The 21,773-nt window shown below is 51.4% G+C and overlaps 1 protein-coding gene across 29 annotated transcripts in view, besides 1 other annotated feature; it reads right to left on the bottom strand.

The window, feature by feature from the left end:
* The window catches only part of Nfix (nuclear factor I/X), a 96,527-nt gene that overhangs the window by 34,014 nt on the left and 40,740 nt on the right, over positions 1-21,773 (bottom strand). The gene's annotated exons all lie outside the window — the stretch shown is intronic.
* Positions 3,136-6,315: an enhancer, noted in NCBI's record as "VISTA enhancer mm1615". NCBI's record gives its function as "enhancer in: limb[4/8] | facial mesenchyme[5/8]" and the evidence as "EXISTENCE:transgenic organism evidence [ECO:0001131][PMID:17130149]".

Here is a 21,773-nt window from a genome sequence, read left to right on the forward strand (position 1 = left end):
GGAAATGGCGCTGGGGAGGCTGGCCTGATTGTCCTCTAGTCTCACTCCTGATGAGCCCTCCCAGGGACCAAAATTAGGCTCTGGTGAGGACTTCTCAGAGTGAGCCTTGACTCTGGGCTGAGATCAGATACCTGAGACCCTTCAGCAGAGGCTGAAGTGGGAATGCATGCCAGATGAGACAGAACTCTAAGGGACTGTCAGCTTACCACATTCTGCCCCACCTGGTTACCGTGAGGAAGGGCTTCGGGCCCCAGCCCTCCAAGCCTCCACAGGCATGCTCTGCACCTATTCGTAGGGCTACTGGCCTGGAATATCAAGAGCAAATCATTCCTATCTCTTAGGTAGTGGTCAGAGGTTTAAATTTGGCAAAGACCGAAAGACTGCTTCACCCTCTCCCGCTCCCTCCTTCAGACAGCATTTCTATGTGTAGCCCTGGCTGTCTTGGAACTTGCTCTGTACAACTCACAGAGATCCGCCTACCTCTGCCTCCTGAGTGCTGGGATTAAAGGCCTGTGCCACTGCCACCTGGCCTGTTCCACTTTCTACTCAGCAGTACTTGCAGCTCCTATGCAAATATAGGATGGGAACCAGGCGGAGAGACTGGCCCGTTAGTTCTCCCCGACAGTGCCCCAGCCTCAGTCTGGAAGCACCTTCTCAGGAGGCCCTGGTCCTCAACTTACACCAGCTGAGCATCAAGGAGTAACATGGGGAGAAAGCAAGCAACTGAGAGGGCTATTCCTGTGTATGATCTTTGGCAAGGGAAGTGGAGGGCTGGAGGGAAAAGGAGGAAGGGACAGCTTGCTCAGGGGGCCTGAGTGGCTGCCTCCTGCCTCGTGTAAGAAAGTGCAGCTCAGATACACAATGTCCTGCCAAACCCAGCCCCTTAATTCAATTAAGTGCAGGACCAACTTCCCAGATTGTTCTGTGTGCCAGTGCCTGTGAATGTCCTGATGTGTGTGAATCCTGAGATCTGTGTGTGTGTGTGTGTGTGTGTGTGTGTGTGTGTGTGTGTGTGTGTGTGTGTGTGTCCTGAACCCAGAGGGGCAAAGGGAATGAAGAAAGAACTGAAATCTTGAAAAGACACATTTCTTCTTAACCCTCATACTGTGGACCCGGAGACCAGGACACTGTCTGGGATGCAGTGCAGGGACTGTCCATGTTCTGTGGGTCAGACAGCATCCCAGGCCTCTGCTCATTTGGTGCTAAGCCTCCTGTTAGCCCCAACCAAAATGTCTGTACAATTACAAAGGTTCACAGGGGCCAGGACTGGCTCACTTAGAGCAGTAGTTGAATCCTGCAGCTTCAGGCATGCACTAATAGGGCCTCCTCTCTCACATTTGCCCCTTTGACTGCACACTCTTGGCCAGCTCCTTTTCTGAGCTACAACCCCACCTGGTCACTTGGTCCCCAAAGGCTTGAGAGTGTTCTATAAAGGACAAGGTCCTTGGCGTGTAACATGCGCTCCTATGCCTTTGTGACTTTCTCTCAGCAGGTGACCTGACTCTGAGGTCATGCCTGAGCAAGATCCAGACTGACTGAAACCTGCATTCTCCATCACTGTGACAGGCTCTACAGGAGAAGTGGAGACAGACCTTGAAAAGATGGTCTGCCAAGGCCCCAGAGGCCAGCAGAAGTGCCCCACAACCTTTTACACTCACCATCCCTATTTAAAGGAGTTCCCCAGTGTGTGTGTGTGTGTGTGTGTGTGTGTGTGTGTGTGTGTGTGTGTGTTACATGAAGCTCTCTTGACCTGGAGGAGAGGGCATGTGTCCAGCAGCCCCTCTCTTACAGCCCCCAAGAAGCCTGACTTTCTCCTTAGCCCTCCGGGAGCCCTGAGCAGCCCCTTCTGGGAGCAGAGCCAAAAAGATGGAAGCTTATAAGCTGCTAAAAGGGAAATGTGGGAGGTGGGTAGAGAAGGCCCTGGCCTCCAGGTAGTATGGACTAGGCCCTTAGGTCATGAGACTCCGCCCTTTTCTCAGGGAACAACATCTGGCTGGGAGGAAAAGCCTCTGCTTCACCCTAGCTGACACAACCTGGCCTGACTGATATCTAGCAGGGAGCAGTCTACAGGAGCAGACTAGAGCCCCCACCGCATCCTGAAACAGTGGTGTCTCAATACATATATTCTGACCCACATCCTGTGGGATACTCCTGAAAGTTTTTGGTTCATCTTCCCTCCTGAGCCTGAGTGGAAAGGGATCTAGGCGGGAAGGGCTTTATCAGGGAAAAGCCAAGGCTGGGGATGTCAGCTTGGTGGGAGCGAAAGCCTAAAGTCAGTCTCCGTTTTGCTCTAGGGCTCCACACACAGCTAATGGGAGGCTGGCAGCGGCAAATTGTTGTTTACTTTTAATTAAGTAAACAATGTCGGCTTTCCGCCTCCTCCCCTGCCATCCCAGCCAGTAATTTAGGGATGACAATGGGGTTGCTTCCTTCCTCCTGCCTTCTTCCTTGAGCACTCCTGCTAGCTCCCTTCTCCTCCACAGTTTTTGGAACTTGTGGCTACAGGGAGGGCTCCACCCAGAGGGACAGGACAACCTGAACCACCTTTGGCCCAACAGGTTCCACTTAGGGCTACCCAGGCCCAGGGCTGTGATTCTCCATCTCTGCTTCTCCAGAGCGACCAGGGCAGTCTTCCCCTGACAGCATGGAGTATGTAGCTGGTTCTCCTCCTCCTCTCCAGCCACACCTCTAAAAGCCATCAAGCAGGATAGCCAAACATTGGGGTGGGAGGCTGCATCAGCAGATGACAAAGCCTGAAGGCAGGAAGAGATTCCCACCTGTAGGCCCCAGAGTCCACAAGTCTCCCTCATCACCGGTAAGGGACCTTCTGGTCCAATCAGGAAGAGCCAGTGTTCCAAGCCAGCAGTCTATGTGCGGTACCAACTCTCCTCGGAAACTGAGCTGCCACGAGCTGCTTTTGTGGCCTTGGTTTCTGACATCACTATCTTGACATCTTTAACTTGAACAAGAGGCCCAGCGTTTTCATTTTGCTTTGAGTCCCACAAATTCTGCAGCTAGTTCTGTTCAGAGACCAGAACTGCGTGAGGGAAGGAAGAGAAAAGCAAGCAAGCTAAATCAGCCTTTCACCCACTGGGTTGTCCTGCCTAGGGCTAGGGTACTGAGCTCTGGAAGTGCAGAAGGGTCCTGCTTTGAGCTCCCAAGGAGGCTGAGTTCCAAATGAGGCAGCCTGGAAGACAGGATGCCACACAGGCAGATTTGTACCTGGGCTGATGGAGAACCAAGGCTCCTTAGAGAGCCTTTCTCTGTAAGCCAAACGCCACTTGGCAGGTGGCCTTGCTCTGAGCCCTCTGCACACAGTGGGTCTATAACTGCAGCAGACCTGTGTGGCAGCGGGGAGGAGCTCTCAGAACTCCTCTACCTCCTGAGATGAGGATGGTTGGGTCCAGAATCTAGCCCTGCCCAAGCAACTGGGGACTAAGGTGCCTCCGTTTAGGTGCATGGGGCAAGGGTAGGCAGAATGAGCTGTACACAGGCTGCTCCAAACCCTTGCCAAAGGGCGGGGTCTTCTTTAGCTCAAGCTGGCTGGGGCTGGATGCAATTTCAGCCGCAGAGCAGGGCTCGCTGGCTGGAAGCAATTTTCTCATTAGGACCCCAGGCCTGCTCGCTTGGTCTGTTCCCAGCCCTTACTCCCCTTCTGCGAAACCGCACCCCACAGGCCTCCCGATAGACCACTCACACGCACAGGGAACCGCACGTGTACTGAGTCAGAGAGGCGACTGTGGGGTCACCCCAGTGGGGCTAGGTTCAAGGAGAGCAGCGCTGGCACAAGGCCCTAGCACTGAGGCATACACATAAACAAGATCTCAGGCAGCTCAGGGGGAAAGGGACCCCGGACCCGGGATCAGAACACTGCCCTCACGTGACCCTCCGGAGTTACTCTCAGGCCGGGCACCAGCCTGTCTTGTTCAGGTGGGCCTGGGAGCCAGATCCCTTTCCCGGCCCCAGGCGCTGTAAGTGGAGGGTGGTCTCACGGAGCCAGGGGGAGCGCTGAGGCAGGAGGGGCGGCACCGCTCTGCTCCTCAGACACATGTGGTTGGACTTAAAAAGCTATTAGGGAGCGAGGCGCTGGCGGGAGTACGGCTGGCCCTCACACCAGAGGTGGGGGGGAGGGCAGATGCCGAGGCAGTGAGCTCAGCACTCGCTCCCTCCCTGGCAGTGTTGGACCCAGGGGACCCCCGCCCAGCAGGAGTACGGCAGGCTCTCAGGGGAGGGTGAGCAGACTTTGGGCCTGGGTCTTACTTGGCACAGGCTCTGTAAAGCTTGGGAGATTCTAGGCCTGCAGTGGAACAGCCTCTGGGGGAGGGGTGGCGAGCCTGGATCTGGCCCAGGAGGATACAGACAGGTCCTCAACCCCCAATAGCTTTTCTGGAACGGTGGTTGTTAGAGGTCTCCTTAAGGTAGGTAGGTAAGTAGGGGTAGGGGTGTGTGTGTGTGTGTGTGTGCGCGCACGTGCACGCTCGCGCTCTGAAGGGAGGGGGAGGGGAGATTATGAGAAGAGCAGGAGAGAACAGGGAAGGAAAAAAGGGCCCCACCCATCACGAGGCCAGAAAAAACTGATGGAAAGTTCTCTAGATCCGCCAGCTTGTAAAAAGTTCCCTTTCTTTCCAAATTATGAACATTTTTTAACAAGGGAGGAGGAGACCCAGGGCAGAGAGAGATCTAGGACTTCATTAGGACAGTATCTGTCGTGACCATGTACCACAGTGACTGGTGACTGAAGAGTGTGCATCTGCCTATATTCCAATGCGTTCTACTTCCAAAGTTAGGCTACCCCCCTACACACGCGCGCGCACACACACACACAGCCTACCCAAGGAGGCTGCCATGCTGTTACCAAGTAGGATAGGATAGGTGCCAGCAGGGGAACACACGTGCAGAGACAGAGATGGGGCAGGCGGATGTAGCCCTATCCCTGAGGGAAAGAATCACCCCCCCACCGGGTGCCAGCCTCAGCAACAGAAACAGGCCTTGAAGCTGCAGGGAAATATACCATCAGAGGCTCTGGAGGCCCTGCCCAGGTCCTGAGTCCACAGTCCAACCAAAGGGCAGCCAGAGTGAGGTACTCTCAATACTGACCATACTGAACCCGACTGGCTAGCGTGTGTGTGTGTGTGTGTGTGTGTGTGTGTGTGTGTGTGTGTGTGTGTGTGTGGCGGGGTGCTGGCCCTAGTCATACAGATAGGGATGCTTAGCTCCTACTAAGAAAGATCGGAGCACAGCCCAGCCTGCTCAGCACTTTGGCTGGCTCCTTCCTTGGGGGTCTCCCTTCTCAGGACAGTTGGACCCACCCATAGGGAAGATGGCAACTTGGGGGGGGGGTGTCGAGGAGAAGCGACTTTGAGAAACCACCAAGAGTCAAGCTGGGGGCCTCAGGCAGGGTGGGGGAGGAGCCGACCACTGAGCCAGGAGCCTTGCTCAGGAAACACGCAAAGAATGCAGTTGGCAGCTGGCCAGTGGGCCAGGACCACAAAGAGGCCTTTGTTTTAGGAGGTGTCCAGGGAGTGGATGGACCGAACAGCAGAGGTGGGGGCAGCACCCCTTTGGGGGAGTAGGGAGGGATCGACCCCTACACTGTGCCCACATTACCTCTTCTGATTCACACACACACACACACACACACACACACACACACACACACCCCAGGCTCTGACAGTGATAGGTTCCTGCTGGCCCAACTTAGGGCACTCTTGGGGCCAGGTCCCCCTGTCTCTCTGCTCCCCATTTCCCCGGGGCTGGTAGCTGTCTGAACTCTAAGGTGGATGCCCCTGGCACTGGCATCGTCCTGCTCCCTTTAGTGTGAGAGGAAGGAAGGCTGTGGGACAGTGTCTCTTCCATCACCCCCTGCTCTGCAATTCGAGGGTCTCTCTGGCCCCTTATTGGCATCTGGAAAAGTTTGGGAAATTTATAAAAAATTCTGGAGAGTTTATCAACTGCTTTCTAGCCTGCCAGGGAACCAGAGCCAGAAAGAAGGAAGAGAGAAGAGGGAAGTGTGGGTGTGGGGAGTGAGGAGTGGGGACAGAAAGCAAGATCAGACGTGAGACAGAGCCCTCAGGAAAGGAGCTGAGATGCAAGGGTGCCCATAGCCAGCCTGTCCCCCACCTGAGTTTCTTGAGAGGACCAGAAAGACCCCCAACACAAGCTCACCCAGTAAGTATACCAGGCCCCCTCAGCTCTCTCCCATCATCCTGCTCTACACTGCTCTGGCCACTCCACACCCCACACCCCACACCCCACACCCCATACCTGTGCTCTTCCCCAGCGGCCTGAGCTTCAGGGCCATGGAGGGAAAGAACATCGTAAGGATTAGAGGCTGGGGACAGGATGAGGCAGGGTGAACACAGTGGCTCTCCACTTCAAAGGAATGTGTGATGTCCTTACAGGAGAGGCACAGGGGGCTTCCTCTAGTCAGTGTGTGGACAGAAACAGGACGGTCCACTTAGCCCTAAGCAGGAGCAGCCTAGGCTGGTCCAGCAGGGTCCCAAACAGCTCCTGGGGTGGGTGGCAGGGTCTGCATTTCAATAGTTCCTTGCTAGGATTCCGGGAGAAGCTCCCAACCAAAACTTAAGTAGAAGGGAGAGGGGAAGAGAATGAAAATGAATGTGCCAGTCAGCAGGGCAAGGGCAGCAAGCTACTGACTGTGGCATCAACCCGGATGCTACCTGGATGGCGGCAGCGGGGCACTTAGTTTCAAATCCGGTCTGCAGAGAGGAGCGTGAAGGAAAGAGACAGCAAGGAAGCGGTGGCCTGCAGATGGATGGAAAGCCAGATGTGAGGGTTGGAGAAGGGACTGTCCTGGAGAGTGTGAAGGAGAAAGCCCAAGAACACAGAAGGAGCTGAGGAAGTAGACACCCGGGTGGGGGTGGGGGGCGCCAAGCACGTCCCTGTGCATGCAGCAGCTCCCAGAGCCACCCCGCCCCCTCCAGGCACCTGCTAAGGCTGCAGCTCCGGGTTGTGTTTCTTTAACCCCTGGGGCCTGTTGACACAGATTAGTATCGCTGGTCAGGGGTCAATAGGGAAGGCTCTTGAGGTCAAGACCTGAACAACTGGAGTTGTAATGAGCCACGTGGGGAAGAGGCCCAGGGAGAACAGAGAGAGAAGGGCAGAGGGGGTGGAGGAGGAGGAGGGCCTCTCAGCTAGCCTTGCTGCTGTGGGCTCTCTGAACCTGCCGGGCTTGGGGAAAAGAAGTGTGTGTGTGTGTGTGTGTGTGTGTGTTGTGTGTGTGATGAGTGTGGTGTGGTGTGTGTGGGGTGTGTGTGTGTGTATGTGTGATGAGTGTCGTGTGTGTTGTATGTGTGTGTGTGTGTGTGTGTGTTGTGTGTGTGATGAGTGTGGTGTGGTGTGTGTGGTGTGTGTGTGATGAGTGTGGTGTGGTGTATGTGTGTGTGTGTGTTGTGTGTGTGATGAGTGTGGTGTGGTGTGGTGTATGTGTGTGTGTGTGGTGTGTGTGTGATGAGTGGTGTGAGATGTGGGTGGGTGTGGGTATGGGTGTGTGTCTGGCTGACCTGAGCTGGGATCCCAGTTAGGCAAGGCCCGGGAAGATCCATGGGAAAAGGTGTAAAGGTACTCACTTAGGCTTAAACATCCCCTTCTGGGCCAGACTGTTCTTCTATCCCCACCTCTGTGAGACCCTAGATCCACTCCTGTTCCTCCCTGGGCCTGAAGTGAGGTGGCACTGTGTCTGCCTCAGCACCCACCCACCTCAGGCCATCTGGCAGAGACTAAGCCAAGTGATTCTCTTGTGACCAGCTGCCTCTAAAGGGAGCTAGTGCAGGGCAGGACAGCATCCCCAACCCCATAGGATGGCTTCAGCCACAGGACCACAGCACTCAAACAGCAGGGCAGCTGCTTCTGTGCTCCTACAGTGCGAGAGAAAGGGCAACCTCCTCCTGTCTACCAGTTATCAAGTCAGGTAGCCCCGAAGGCAGGTGCTTCAGGGTTTGTCTCCCCTCTGCCCCATCTGTCCTCAGGCCGCTCAGCTCCTCCTTTATGGGAGGAAGAAAAGAGAGAGGGGGAGAGAGAGAGAGAGAGAGAGAGAGAGAGAGAGAGAGCAGGTCACCTATTTGACACTCAGCATCACTCTGAGCTCCAAAGGTCCTGTCTTGTTCACCACCTTTAATTGCTCCATCGGGCCACACAGGAGCTGGCACCCAGAGGTCCAGCGCCTATCACAAGACACACTGCAATCTCACATTCATTTGCATGTCTTCAGGACCCAGGCATGGGTAACGCCTAGCTCAGTGGCTCACACACTCAAATCTTGTGTACCACGTTACAAACGTATGTGGACTTGTTAAGTACCTGCTAGTGCCAAGTGAGAACAGAAACACTGGCCTAGACAGAGAGAGAGACCCTTGCAGCTGAAAGCTGGGTACACTGTGGAGGCGGAGAGAATGGACAAGAGAATGGGAAGTGAGGTGGGGCTGTCAGCTGGGCTGGGGTACAAGAGACAGAGATTCTCAGCGAAGCAGAGAGAGCGGGAGTCCAGAAGTCGCCAGCACTTTGACCTTGCGGCTTGCAGGCAGCTACTGATGCTGGCATACGTGGCATGGGGGGGTTAGCGAGGGACACAGAAATGGAAGGATCGTAGTCATGTATCTAATCTGAGGACCCTGGGAACATGGATGGGAAGAATGTGGAACCAGTTGCCCATTAGACCCAGTTGTACATCTCCAGGTGGCAGCAGCTCTGCTCCAGACAGTTAGAGAACAGAAATGTACATCCACACAGACACGTGGATATAAATGCTACTAGAGAACTGTTTACAACTACCAAAAAGGGGAAACATGCCAGACATGGTGGCACACACCTTTAATTCCAGCACACCCGGTAAAGGCAGGTGGATCCCTGTGAGATCAAGGCTATCTAGCAAGATCAAGGATAGCCAGGAGTATAATATAGCCAGAAGCCATCATGAGACCCTGTCTCAAAACAGGGGGCAGGGGAAGACACCATCATCAAAACAGGGCATGTCCATACTATGAAATATTATTCACCCTTCGGAGGAAACAACATACAACATGGAGGAAATTTGAAAATAATTACACTCCACCCACCAAGACCACATATTGTATGTTTGCATTTATATGAAATTCCCAGAGTGGGCAGATCCACAGAAAAGAAAGAAGAGTAGTGGTTATCAGGGGTTTGGAGAGATGGAGAAAGGAGACTAACTACTTACAGATGTGGGGTTCTTCCTGGAAAGATGGGATTGTTCTAGAATTAGATCGTGGCACTGACTGCACAGCATGGTGGATTTACTAAATGTCCTACAGTTTTAACTTGAAAATACAGTTGCAGGCCAGAGAGCTGGGTGCTGGCTGCGTGAGCTTAAAGACATGGGTGTGATCCCTGGAGCCCAGGTAAAGGTGGAAGTACCAAACCAACTCTGTGAAGTTGTCCTCTGGCCTACACACACACACCACCACCACCACCACCACCACCACCACCACCACCACCACCACCACCACCACCATCACCACCAGCAACATTATCAGAAAAAGGTTTGGATTTTTTGTTTTATGAGACAAGCTTTCTTTTATGAGACAGGCTTTCTCTGTGTAGCCCTGGCTGTCCTGGAACTCACTCTGTAGACCAGGCTGGCCTCAATCTCACAGAGAACCGCCTACCTCTGCCTCCCAAGTGCTGGGATCAAGGTTGTGTGCCACCACCTACAGGCTAATAAAAGGTTTTTAAGATAAAGTACAATTGCTTCTCAGCTTCCAATGGGTTGGTCTGCTGGCAGACACAGTAAATTGAAAGTATGGTTAGTTGAGAACTATTTAATGTGCCTAACATCTTCTTAGCATAACCTGTACTTGTGTTAGGAATGGGAACGCACTAGGGAAGTGAGGCAAACAAGGGTTCAAGGTCAGTCTAGGCCGTATATGACCCTGTCTAACTAAACAAAACAAAACAAAAACAAAAATTAAAAAAAACAAGTACCCAGGACATTTACGTGAAATTACGTGATCCTGCAAAAGGGAAAGCCCTCTGACACAAAGCCTATTTTATAATAAAGTGCTGGATACTTTGTGGACTTTCGTTGATAGAATACTGACAATAAGAAACACAGTAACCATGAGGGCAGGGAAGGCAGCTCAGAAGCTTTTAACGGTGCCTGCTGCCTAGCTTGATGATCCACCTCCAATCCCTAGGATCCACGTGGTGGAGGGAGTGAGCTGACTTGTGCAAGCTGCTCTCTAATCTCCAGATGTGTGCCAGGTTGCACACGCACCCATCCCCCAAAATATAATAATAATAATAAAATGGCTATATGAGTATGTTTTCCAACCATCGCAAAGTCAAAAATTCCTGAGTCAAACAAATCATTTTAAGCCTGAGATCATTGGTGGAGAATTTCATAATGTGAGTTGCAGCGTAATAAAACACCAATCTGGAAATAAGAAGCAGAATTCTGAAGTTGATAGTAGGAGTCCAGGAGTGAGGGAGTCTCATACGCTAGGCTAGGTGGGAGTAGCCTGAGAAGACATAGAAGCAGAGAGAAAGGGAAGCCAGGTGGCCAGGGAGATGCCTCCTGGGGGTGGGCGTAGACAGATCAATAAGGATGTCTGTCTGTAGAGTGAGGAGTAATCAGATACTGGGAAGGCTCAGTGGTCAGTGGCAGGGCTGCATGAGCACAGGATCCAGAGCTGCTGCTGGCTAGCCGGTCATCTTGTACACAGGCCTGTAACAAGGCCCACCCAGCTTCCAGGAGAGCACAGTGCCTTGGTTCCGAAGCTTAGCATAGGCTTAACGGAGATGGGGCTCCATCTTCCCGAAGCCTGAGGACAAGCCTGCCACAGAAAGCTAACACAAGACACACAAGGGTCTCTTCTCATGGGCTCCTATCCCCAGCTTCCACACCATCCGTCCTGTGCAGTAACCCTGCCCTGGCTCGGCACATGGCACCACTCAATGGTTCCTGGCACCAGAGAGGAATTTATTTCCTGGACAAAGCAGCCAAAATCGTTCCGCACCTTTGTTCGTGAGCGCAGTATAGTTGGAGCCGACATTTTCTAATGGGGCCAGAGAAGAGCTACTCAAAATGGATTCAGGGAGGGTGTCGGCTGTGGAACAGCCTCCAGACAGAGCATTCCGCGGTCTGGAAAGCTAATGCTGGGGAAAACGGATGTGGCCGAGCTTATAAAATCAAATCGGCCGTCCGGGGCTTCCATGGAGAATGCTGTAAGCCAACCCCAGGAAAGGTAAGCTGCCTGAAGCTCAGAGGGGCCCACAGAAGGCAAGGGAGGTTTCACTTTAAAATGAGGGCAGGACAGAGCCGTAGACAGGCCCAGCACAGGGAGAAGTGGGCTCCCTTAATCTTAGGCCCACTCAGGACTGGGCAGGAGGAACCGGCTTCAACACTGACCTTCAAGGCTTGGAGAGTCAGGACAGTTGGATGTTGAAGTAGGGTGCCAGCGTGAACACTCCCACCGACCTATCTCAGCTCTGACCACCAGCCAGCCCAGAGCCCTTTGCTGACCAGGGGCTGTGATTCACATACATCCCAGCTTATGTCTCCTGCTCCCAGAAAATAGATGCCCTGCCTTCCTCCCTTCCTCGTCTCTCCCTGTCGGTTCCTGACACATGTGTGGAGACGTGCAGACACAAAAAGATCCTGCGTGCACAGGGCCCCATGTGGAACCACCACTTGAAGCCTATTTACAGACATTTCACCAAACAAAATATCAACTCCCAATGTTTGACAGGGAGCCCCTCCTCTCTTGTCAGGAGTGAGCCCTCCTAAAGGGGGTCCCCAGTGATGAGCGGCAGAAACCCCAGGCAGGGGAAGAAAAGGAATACATCTGAGGGTGAGGTAAGAGAAGGTAAAATTATAAGGTTGGAGCTGTCAAGAAAAAAAAAAGAGGTGGGGGAATGCAAAGCAACTCCACTATTAGGGACTCGCTGTGAAATGCAGCGCTCACAACAGCTGAAAAGCCAGTGCTTTGTCTGCAGAAAGCATGAGCCACTGCGGCCCGAAGGCAGGCGGGCAGGGAGGGCGCAGAAGCTCCCATACAGGGCAAGCAAGCAATGCACACACCCTAAAATACAAGGCCAGGCTCTTTTGTTGTTGTTGTTGTTGTTGTTGTTGTTGTTTTTGTTTTTGGTTTGGTTTGGTTTTTGAGACAGGGTTTCTCTGTATAGTCCTGATTGTCCTGGAACTCACTTTATAGACCAGGCTGACCTCGAACTCAGCAATCTGCCTGCCTCTGCCTCCCAAATGCTGGGATTAAAGGCGTGCGCCACCACACCCGGCTAAGGCCAGGCTCTTACATCCACATCACTGTACCCCTGAACCACATCCTGGGTCCTCTCCCAGGGGGCAGGCAGCAGGAGTCAAAGGTGGAAACGAAGTGGCAATGAGAAGAGTGCCCACAGGGTGCCATGTTCAGGAGGGAAGCCTCAGGGTCTGTTCCAAAGGAGGCACACCGGATCAGTAGCTGGTCTCCACTGCACGGGGCCTGGCTCAGTTATCAGAAGACACAGGAGAGAGGGGCCAGGCGCGGCCAGTGTCCTTTCAGGATGGGCAGTGGAAGGTGCCACCCCTTCCTGCTCAGAAGCCTCTGTAAGGTCCTATGACCTTTAATCCAAGCCCCTCATTGGGCAGTAAGGGCACTCTGGCACAAGCCTATAGCCCCAGCACTTAAGTAAGGCTGAAGGCTTGCAAGTTCAAGGCTAGCCTAAGCTACATAGTACAGCCCTGTCTCAAAAACAGAAACTAGCATCCCAGATGGCTAGACGAACAGACTCTTCAACTTTAGGTGTAGCTTTTGCCACTGCAGGAGAGAAGAGTCTGACAGAGAAAGAAGGGTTAGTCCATGGCCTGGGGCCCCATGACATAGAGAGTTGGGAGTTGACACAAGGAAGCTGTCACCGTGGTGTAGCTGCCACTGCTGTCTCAACCTCATGGCCCCACACTGGAAGCACAGGGGCACCTCCAGCTTTTGAGGCCCCAGGGTGCTCCTCGGTCTCATCCGCCCTAGCTACTCTTCCTCTTTGCTCAGGATTCCTCAACTCTGACACGTCAGACACCAAGCCCAGAGAGTGGCTGCTGTGGCGGTTGCTCCGGCACTGTGTGGCCTCCGGCTGTTGGGCACTGGTAGCATCCCCCACAGAGCAGTGTCTCTAGGCACAGCCAAGCACCCCTGGGGGCAGAAAAGCTGCCACTGAAGCGGGGGGGGGGGGCTATAAGATGACCCCGAATCCGTTCCCTCAGAAGTGGCTCACTCACACAGCTCTGAGACTCAGGCTGAGCACGGAACAGCCCCTTCTGTGTTTCTCTTCAAATAAGCTGCAGTGGTTGCTAAGGGGCCCCATCAGAATCCCCCACCCACACTTCATATACAAGGAATACCTCAGAGTGACAGTGGCGAGGCTTGAGAGGCCTCTCCAGTATCAGACAGCAAGGAGTCTGAAGGACACTAAGTCAGGATCTGTGCTGCTCAGAGCCTTGCCTGAGAGCCTTGCCTGCTGTCTGCACCCTCAGTTGTGAAGTGCACAAGTTCCATGGCTTCCCTGTCCCAGCCCTGTGTCTCAGCCCCACAGAAGGGCCGCTGTCCCCACACCATTCCAAACACAAGCTTTTAATAGCAGTTTCCTTTGGGGCTGGCTCTGCCACCCCCACCCTGCCGCACTAGCTCAGCCCTACTCCTGACTTGGAGACACAGTGCCCTGTAATTACGGCAATTGTAATCTCCTTTACTAACAGGTAGATTAATAGCGAGGCAGGTTCACAAAGAGCCCCAAAAGGGAACTGCTCAGCTGCTGAGTGGGTAGGAAGAGCCTGACACTTCTCAGCAAACACACATCCCTACTCACAAGCTGCGGCCACAGGGTACCAGGCAGGGCGCTGAACCCAAGGAGGTGAGGGTAGGGGGTGAGCAGCTGTATCTGCGTTCACTGCTAATGACAGATCACTGCAGTCTCTCTTGGGTTTCCAGGTTGTCACAGACTAACATGAATTTAAACCCCCTAACCTGAGAAATGTGTCAGGGTATGATTTCACACACACACACACACACACACACACACACACACACAGGCCCTGATCCACACTGCACACAGACACCTACCTCCTGACACACACGCAAGCAGAGGCCCACAAGTCAGTGTGTACTGAACACCTGTAGAAAGACCAGACCAAGCCTCAGATCCACACTTATCTGACCACCACAGCCCAGGTCCGTGAGGCGTGGATGGTGCAGCACTGCCTTGCTGAGGACAGGGAAGGGGACATCTGCTCCCTCCTTCTGTCCCACATACGCAGCCCCTCCCACTGTTGCACTTCACAAACTTTCTGCTAGGTCTCGGGTCCCTCCAGGACCTGAACAAAATGAAATGGAACATCACACAGGAGTTGGGGGGGCAGACAATAGGTACCCCAAGACATTTCAGCTCTCTTTGGCTGAATGGGGGTAGAAAGTGATACCCAGGGCTAGTTTAGGAGTGTGTGTACACAGAGAAACACACACACACACTCACACACACATGGACATGGGCAAACAGATGGACAAGCAGATGGATGGACAGACAGACATGGAGACACAAAGGGGCTATGTATCCTAGACTATATGACCCTAGGGAATGCTGTCTTGAGTGTGGAGCAAGAGTATTGAGATATCTGTGGGTTTAGTCAAAGTCCCAAGTCCAAGTTGGGTGTGATGACACATGCATATAGTCCTGCTGCTCAGTCAGATTTGGGGCCAGCCTGGGATAGCATAGCAAGAGCTCTATGCCTGCAACCCTAACAGAAGGCAGGAGCAGGAGGATGACCACAAGTTTCAGGCCAGTCTGATCCACGTACTGATTTCTAGCCCAACTATGGATAGAAAGCAGACCTCTGTTTCAAGAAGGGGAAAGGAAGGGGGAAAAGAAAAAACTACTATCTGAAATCCAGAGTAAAGGTTTCCCCCGTCCTAACTGCACCTCTGGGCCACATGGGCTAATATTGCACCACATGAGCGCCATCAGGAATTTCCTCGGGAGATCTAGAGCACGTGCTGTGTGTACCTCAGCGGTGGCCCTGGGGTGTGCTGCCACTGAGACTCCATGGCCAGCAGCTGCTTACCGTCGGGCAGTGAGAAGAGCCAGTTTGCAGCCCTTGGACCAGAAGCTGGGACTGTCCAAACAGGGATGCTGCTGCAGAGGCCTAAAACAGGGTACCATAGACTCCCCAAAAAGCACAGCTGGAGAACGTGAGAGGATGTGCGGATGTGGGAGTCATGGTTACAGAGGGCAATGGAGCATGTCCAGCAGCAGAAGCGAGCCCTGAGGTAGAGAGCGAACGGGACACACACACCTGTGAGGAGATGTGGTCCTAAGTGCATCCTGAGGGGACACCCACAGGACTCAGAGCCATGTAAGCTGGGAAAGGCCGGAATGTAGTGAGGTAAACAGGGTGGACATTTTCAGTGTGAGATCACTGGCAGCGGCATTAAGCACTGAAGTAGAACGGTCGGCAGACGGGTCTGTACAACTCAACTAGAACTTCAGCCCCTAGCAAGGCCGGCAGACAGCCGTGACCATGATGTGATCCTGGATGAATTTACAATTGGGATGAGGTTCATCCATCTGTACATTATGAAACTCCATGGCCCCGCTTAAAAAGCATGCCTTTAAAAATATATCTTATAATTTAAAACTTTTTAACCTATGATACTGCCATCATGTAGAAATCGGACAACTTTTAGACGCCCGCTCCCTCCCTTTACCACTCAGGTGGCTGAACTCAGCTCTTTAGGAGCTTTGTGCTACCTCACTAGCCCCTCATTCATTCATTCATTCATTCATTCATTCATTCATTCATGTATATTTAAGACAGGATCTTACATAGTCCAGGCTTACATAGTCTAGAGCTTGTCATGTGTTCCATGGCCCTGCCTTCCTTTGAGTGCCACTGTGCCTGCTTTTTGTATTGGGGTATTGGGGACAGAATTCAGGGGTTCATGTATGCTAGGCACATAATCTACCAACTGAACCATGTCACCAGCCCATGTTCTACCTTTCCCTTTCAGTAAACAAAGGTTTTGATACACATACACACACACACACACACACACACACACACACACACACACACACACACAAACACAAACACACACACACACACTAGTCTGGCCTTGAACTCAAAAGTTTCCGCAGCCTCCCAAGTGCTGGAGTATAGATGTGCTCCACCATACATCTGCACAGCTTTTTAACTATATATAAAATAAGCAAGCTGCTCAAAGCGTTGTAATCCTAACGCTTTGTGAGGTAAAGGCCAGAGGATCAGGAGTTATTCTTAATTTCATAGTATTATTTAATTTAGTTTTATGGTGGAATTTATTTAAGTTTTATTAATGTGTATCAATGGTTTACCTGCATATATATGCCTGTGCACCACATGAGTGTCTGACTGGTTGCCAGACTGGAGTTACAAACGGTTGTGACCAACCATGTCGGTGCTGGGAAATGAATCAAGGTCCTTCGGCCAGGCCGCTGGTGCTCTTAACTGGTAAGCATCTCTCTGACCTCTGGTGGGTTTATTTATTTAATTATTTACTTATTTTCGGTTTGGTTTTTTGAGACAGGGTTTCTCTTTGTAGTCCTGGCTGTCCTGGAACTCACTCTATAGCTTTTAATTTTTAATGAGTACCCTCAACACTTACATGAAAAGGAAATTTCTTATCCCCAAGAGAAAACGGGAAATAGATGTCATTAGAAATGTTGAGAGTCAAGGACAAGGCAACTGACAAGAAAAGGTGCGAAACCATCCACAAAGTGAGGGGAAATGCACAATGATGTTAAAATCAAAGGCAGTGTCTATGCTGGCTACAGCAGCAAATACCTTTAATCCCAGAACTTGGGAGACAGAGGCATGGGATCTCTGTGAGTTTGAGGCCAGCCTGGCCTACACATCGAGTTCCAGGCCAGTCAGAGCTACACAGTGTGGAGACTAGAGTAAGTCTTGAGTGTATGTGTGTTATTGACATGCGCATGACTACCGTAAGGACTCCAACACCTTCCCCAAGTTAGGACAAAAGAGCTTTCTTCTGGTGCAAGTCCCAGTATGAATGTTGATGTGTGCAGAAAATGTCTACCATAGCTTTCTCCCTCCAATGCTGACATCCCGTAAACTGTTCTCCTGCAGAGTCTGTTCTTGCCGAGATTAACTAAACCAGGCTCCTTGTTCAGCCATATATAAGAACCCCACCTCCTGGTTCAGCTGTACAAAATAAATCTGCCTCTCAGTTCAACTGGATATAATAAACACACAGAGCTGGGGGCGGGGGCTGTGGCTCTTCCCTCAGAGCACAGTCCACCTGATCCTAGCTTTTTGGTCTATGTGTCTATCTGTTCTTTTTTCTTCATTCCTTTGCCTCCCTAGGTAGGTGAGTCCCTGAAGCCTTGCAAGGAGAAGGTAGCACAGTGAGACTCTGACTCTAGACAAAGACAAACAAGCAAACTAAAAGCAAGAAAAATTCCAAATGAAAGGTATCATCGAAATAGCTTTAAATTAAAAATTTTGAAACATATATAAAGAACTGTAGAAAATACCATAAAAGATTGTTAAATGGCGTTTCCTTTTCTCTTCTGACCTTATGCTTATTTTACATATATTGTATGTATGTAAATTTTTTCACTTTTTTGTTTCTTTGTTTTGTTTGTTTGAGAAAGGGTCTCACTATGTAGCTAGATGTCTTGGAACTCTCTCTGTAGACCACACTGGCCTTGAACTCACAGAGACCCTCCTGCCTCTGCTTCCCTAGTGCTGGGATCAAAGGTGTGTGTCACTACTGTCCAGCTTCAGAAAATTACTTTTAAAAACAGCCACACATTTACAGTCCCAGCACTCCAAGGCAGAGAACGGCCACAAGTTCAAAGTCAGCCTGGGCTACAGCGTGAGATCCAATATCAAGCTCCATCACCCCCCAAAAATCAAACAACAACAACAAAAAGTCTTAAGAAAGAAGGCGCTGGAACGAAGGCTCTGGGTACAGAGCACTGCATGTTCTTGCAGAAGATCCAGGTTCAAGTCCTAGCACCTACGTGACAGCTCACATCTGTGCTTCAAGTTTCAAGGGAATCTGACACCTTCACTTGCCCTCTGTAGGTAGCAGGCACAACATACATGGTGCAAATACTCGCAGGCACGTAAAACACTAAATAGATATGCAATAAAATCAGTAATATAAAAATTGTTTACATTTTAAGAAATAAAATGAGAGATGAAAGACAGACAGACAGACAGACAGACAGACAGACAGACAGACAAATGATAGATGGATGAATGGAGTAAATAGACAAGAAGTCTCGAGCATGTGGCACTCTCTCCAGGACTCATAGGCAAATCCTTGAACCTGCAGGGTTAGCCAATCTTACCTGAGGTCTATGGAACTTGTTTTCTGTTCTCTGAGAGACTTCATCCCTAATGGCAAAACAAACAAAACAAACAAACAAACAAAAACTCCTAGAGAAAAACACCCTTAAATTCCAGTCACAGTGTTAGGTCCATGCCTCAGGCATCCAGTGGTCCCTTGCTGCCCTTCCACTAAGCAACAAATACTTTGAAAGAAAAGTCAGGTCTGTAAAGTCAGGGATGAACACATGAGGCTGAGGAAGGCAGTTCAGGACCAGGCGAAAAGGAAAGAAATGTCTCCTGGAGAGTCTTAAAGCCAATACGGGGAACCTTAAGGTCCGGGCAAGGGAGGGGCAGCAGGGTCCCTTGTGAGGTTGACTTGGAGAAGTAACTGTGTATGGGTGGAGCGAGCGAGCGAGCGAGCGTGTGAGGCATAACCTTCCTCCCCGCTCACATTCCTTCCATAATTAATAGCCAAACCCAGCCTCCAGAGCAGGGAGCATATGTCCCAGCTAAGGGACAACAGTCATCTTTGACCAGGGAGGTCCTGGCTTAGAGGGGTTCCTACGGAAAAGTGCAGGAGGAGGAGCCTGAAGGACTGGGCTTCCCAGCAGGGAACAGGAGGCCAGGAGGAGCCACTGAGCAGAAAGCAAATGTTCTGCTGGGCCCAGGGCTAGCTAATCCAAACAGATCTGGCATGGGGGTGAGACTGGCAGGGGAGGTCCCAAGGGCTGAGTCTAGAGAGGACGGGGACTGGAGATGATATCTGTTCTACAGTTAGAAGGTATCTACCTGCAAAGATAATATTTTGTGGTGACAGGATGCCCTGGGTGAGGGTGGGGACGACCGATCCGGGGCCAGAGAACACACACCGAGCCATTGCTACACACCTGGAACAGTGTAGAAGGGCCGAGGGGAAGGCTGGTTCCCTCTGTTTCTCTGACATCTCATTCATATAAACAATAAAGAGAGGCATTTTGAGAGAGCAGCTTCCTTTCACCCACAATCCCACAGCTTCTCAGTCCACAGCAGGCTCCTCCCTCATGGCACTTCCTTCCGAGGCAGTGCTCCTGCTCTGCTCCATACCTTGACTGCCCTTGTTTCTCAGGCCTTCTCCTGATTTTTATACCGTTGAAGGCCGGACATGCTGCTGTCTTAAGGACAGGCTGCCAGTGGTCCCCCTGTTTGAAGGCGAGGTCGTATTCAAAACGGGCTCGTGAGCTGTAAAGAACTACGCACAGAGGCAGAGAATTGAAAATAATCCCCCAGCTCCAAGAGAATCCTATACTACTATGTGCAAGAGTCACCTGGGAGGAAAATCACCCACCCAAGCCCAGTGCCACTTGCAGAGTTGGGTCCCCCAGTGGACCGCCGCATCTGCCAGAGACTCTCCAAGGTGCCAATCTCCTGGCAAGACACAGAAAGTCAGGCCTGGTCACCATGGGAGCACCTGGCTCTCCCAGGGGAACTGTGCTAAGGAAGATAAGGCATACCTTCTGTCTACAGAGGCACAGGCTCAGCCTCACCAGGGCATCCCTACAGCCAGAGCACTTTGTAGAAGAGGAATACAATTCAAGAGTTCTTGCCAAGTCAGGCTGGCATGTGAGTAATTATATTAATGAATCTCTGAGTTATAAAATCTAATATTAGCTGGTGGCTTTGGTACCATCACCCTCGGTTACTGTCCCACATGGCTACAAACACTTCTGGGCAGAGCATGGCTTGAACAGACAGAGTACGGATGAACACATGCAAGCAGAGAGAACAGCAAATGTGTGTGTGGTGTTTAATTTAAAAGAAAGTCATGTATTTGAAACTCTGCCCAGAGATCTGTGTGCAAGGCCTACTTTATAAGCCATGGAACCACAAATGAATGAGAGAAAGCTGGCCCACCTCAGGGTAGGGACAGCTACATTGGCTGCATCTCTCTGGTTGGCAATACACAGAGGATTACTGCCCTAAGAAGCAAGAGCTTTTGTGCTCAAAGAAAGTACAGCCCCCCCATAGAGCTCCCTTTGGCCCTGCAGATAGGGTCCAGCACATTGACCCTACACTCTACCTCTCCCATGCCCAGATGCAAACCTAAAAGTCAGGTTTCACACACACAACTTAACTTGTCACCCAGCAGTTCTCCTACTCTGAGGACTACACCAGTGTACCACCGCCATCCTGGCCATTATCTGTGGGTTCCAGCTAAGGCCATGGGAAACCACATTCTAATTGGCTATGCTATGCATGTGGTCAGAGGCAGAGGGCGCCAAGTCAACTGCAACCAGGTAGTGTGAGTGACAGACACTTTACCCAGGTAAAAAAGAAAGTGCCTGGTGTGCACTTGTGGTCGGACTTCACATACAAGTGACATCGCACAGCTTAGAACCCGGTTTCTGTAAACTTCACACGCCACAGGACGGCCAGGCTCCCCTATCCTATCAGTTCATCTGTCCCATTAGTTGAAACCTCTTTGGAGACACTGTCCAGTCTTGGTCACAGGGTTTGAGGAAAAGTGGCTTTCATAGAAATGAGTCCTCCTTACATTGTGATTTGTACACTGGAAGTGGGGTTCACAGCCCAACACCCACAAATAGTCAGAGCATTGGAAACAGCTTTAAGAAATTCACAGGTGGCTTGAGTAGCCCGGTCACCAGCAGAGACAAGGGACATCCTGAAGAGAGCACGAGGCAAGGCCCGCAAAAGCGTCCCTCACCAAGGCAGTGTTGCTATGTCTCCCAGCTGGTGACACATGTGGTCACTGATTCTTTGTTCTTGTGGGACTGTTCTGTGCACTAGGCTTCACCCAATGTGGGACAAACAAGTGCACAAGTGGCTGGTGAGACGAGGGAACAGGTGCTGCCCAAGCCTGACGTCTGTGTCGGCCTTGAACCCCAGACCCACATGCACGCTCACTGCACGCCACGTTCACTTGAAATAATAATAATAATAATAATAATTTTAAAATATCTACCAACTGGTAGTGATGGTGCAATCTGGAGAGGCAGAGCCAGAATCAGAGACAGGCAGATTTTCATAAGCTAAAGGCCAGTCTGATCTCCATAGCAAGTTCTAGGATATCCAGAGCTACATAGTGAGACCCTGCCTCCAAAATAAATAAATAAATAAATAAATAAATAAATAAATAAATAAATAAATAAATAAATAGACCTACGATAGCTACCAACGTCCCTGGAGGAAATAACTACTGGTAAGACTGGTTAAGTACGACGCAGTGCTCAAGCTACCTGGCTCCCAGGGACTGAGGACTTTCCTGGGGCAGGACTACAACTGGGGAGCTCCTGGCAAAGGGAGCTTGCCTCACACACTGCCCCAAACTTCACTTTCCCCTCCCCCAACACCATGAACCTCCTTAGCGCAGGAACACAGGACTGGCTCACTGTCATTCTGTCTCTGACACCCACAT

Source organism: Mus musculus, chromosome 8 (assembly GCF_000001635.26).
Source record: "Mus musculus strain C57BL/6J chromosome 8, GRCm38.p6 C57BL/6J".
In the NCBI taxonomy this organism is placed as follows: Eukaryota; Metazoa; Chordata; class Mammalia; order Rodentia; family Muridae; genus Mus; species Mus musculus.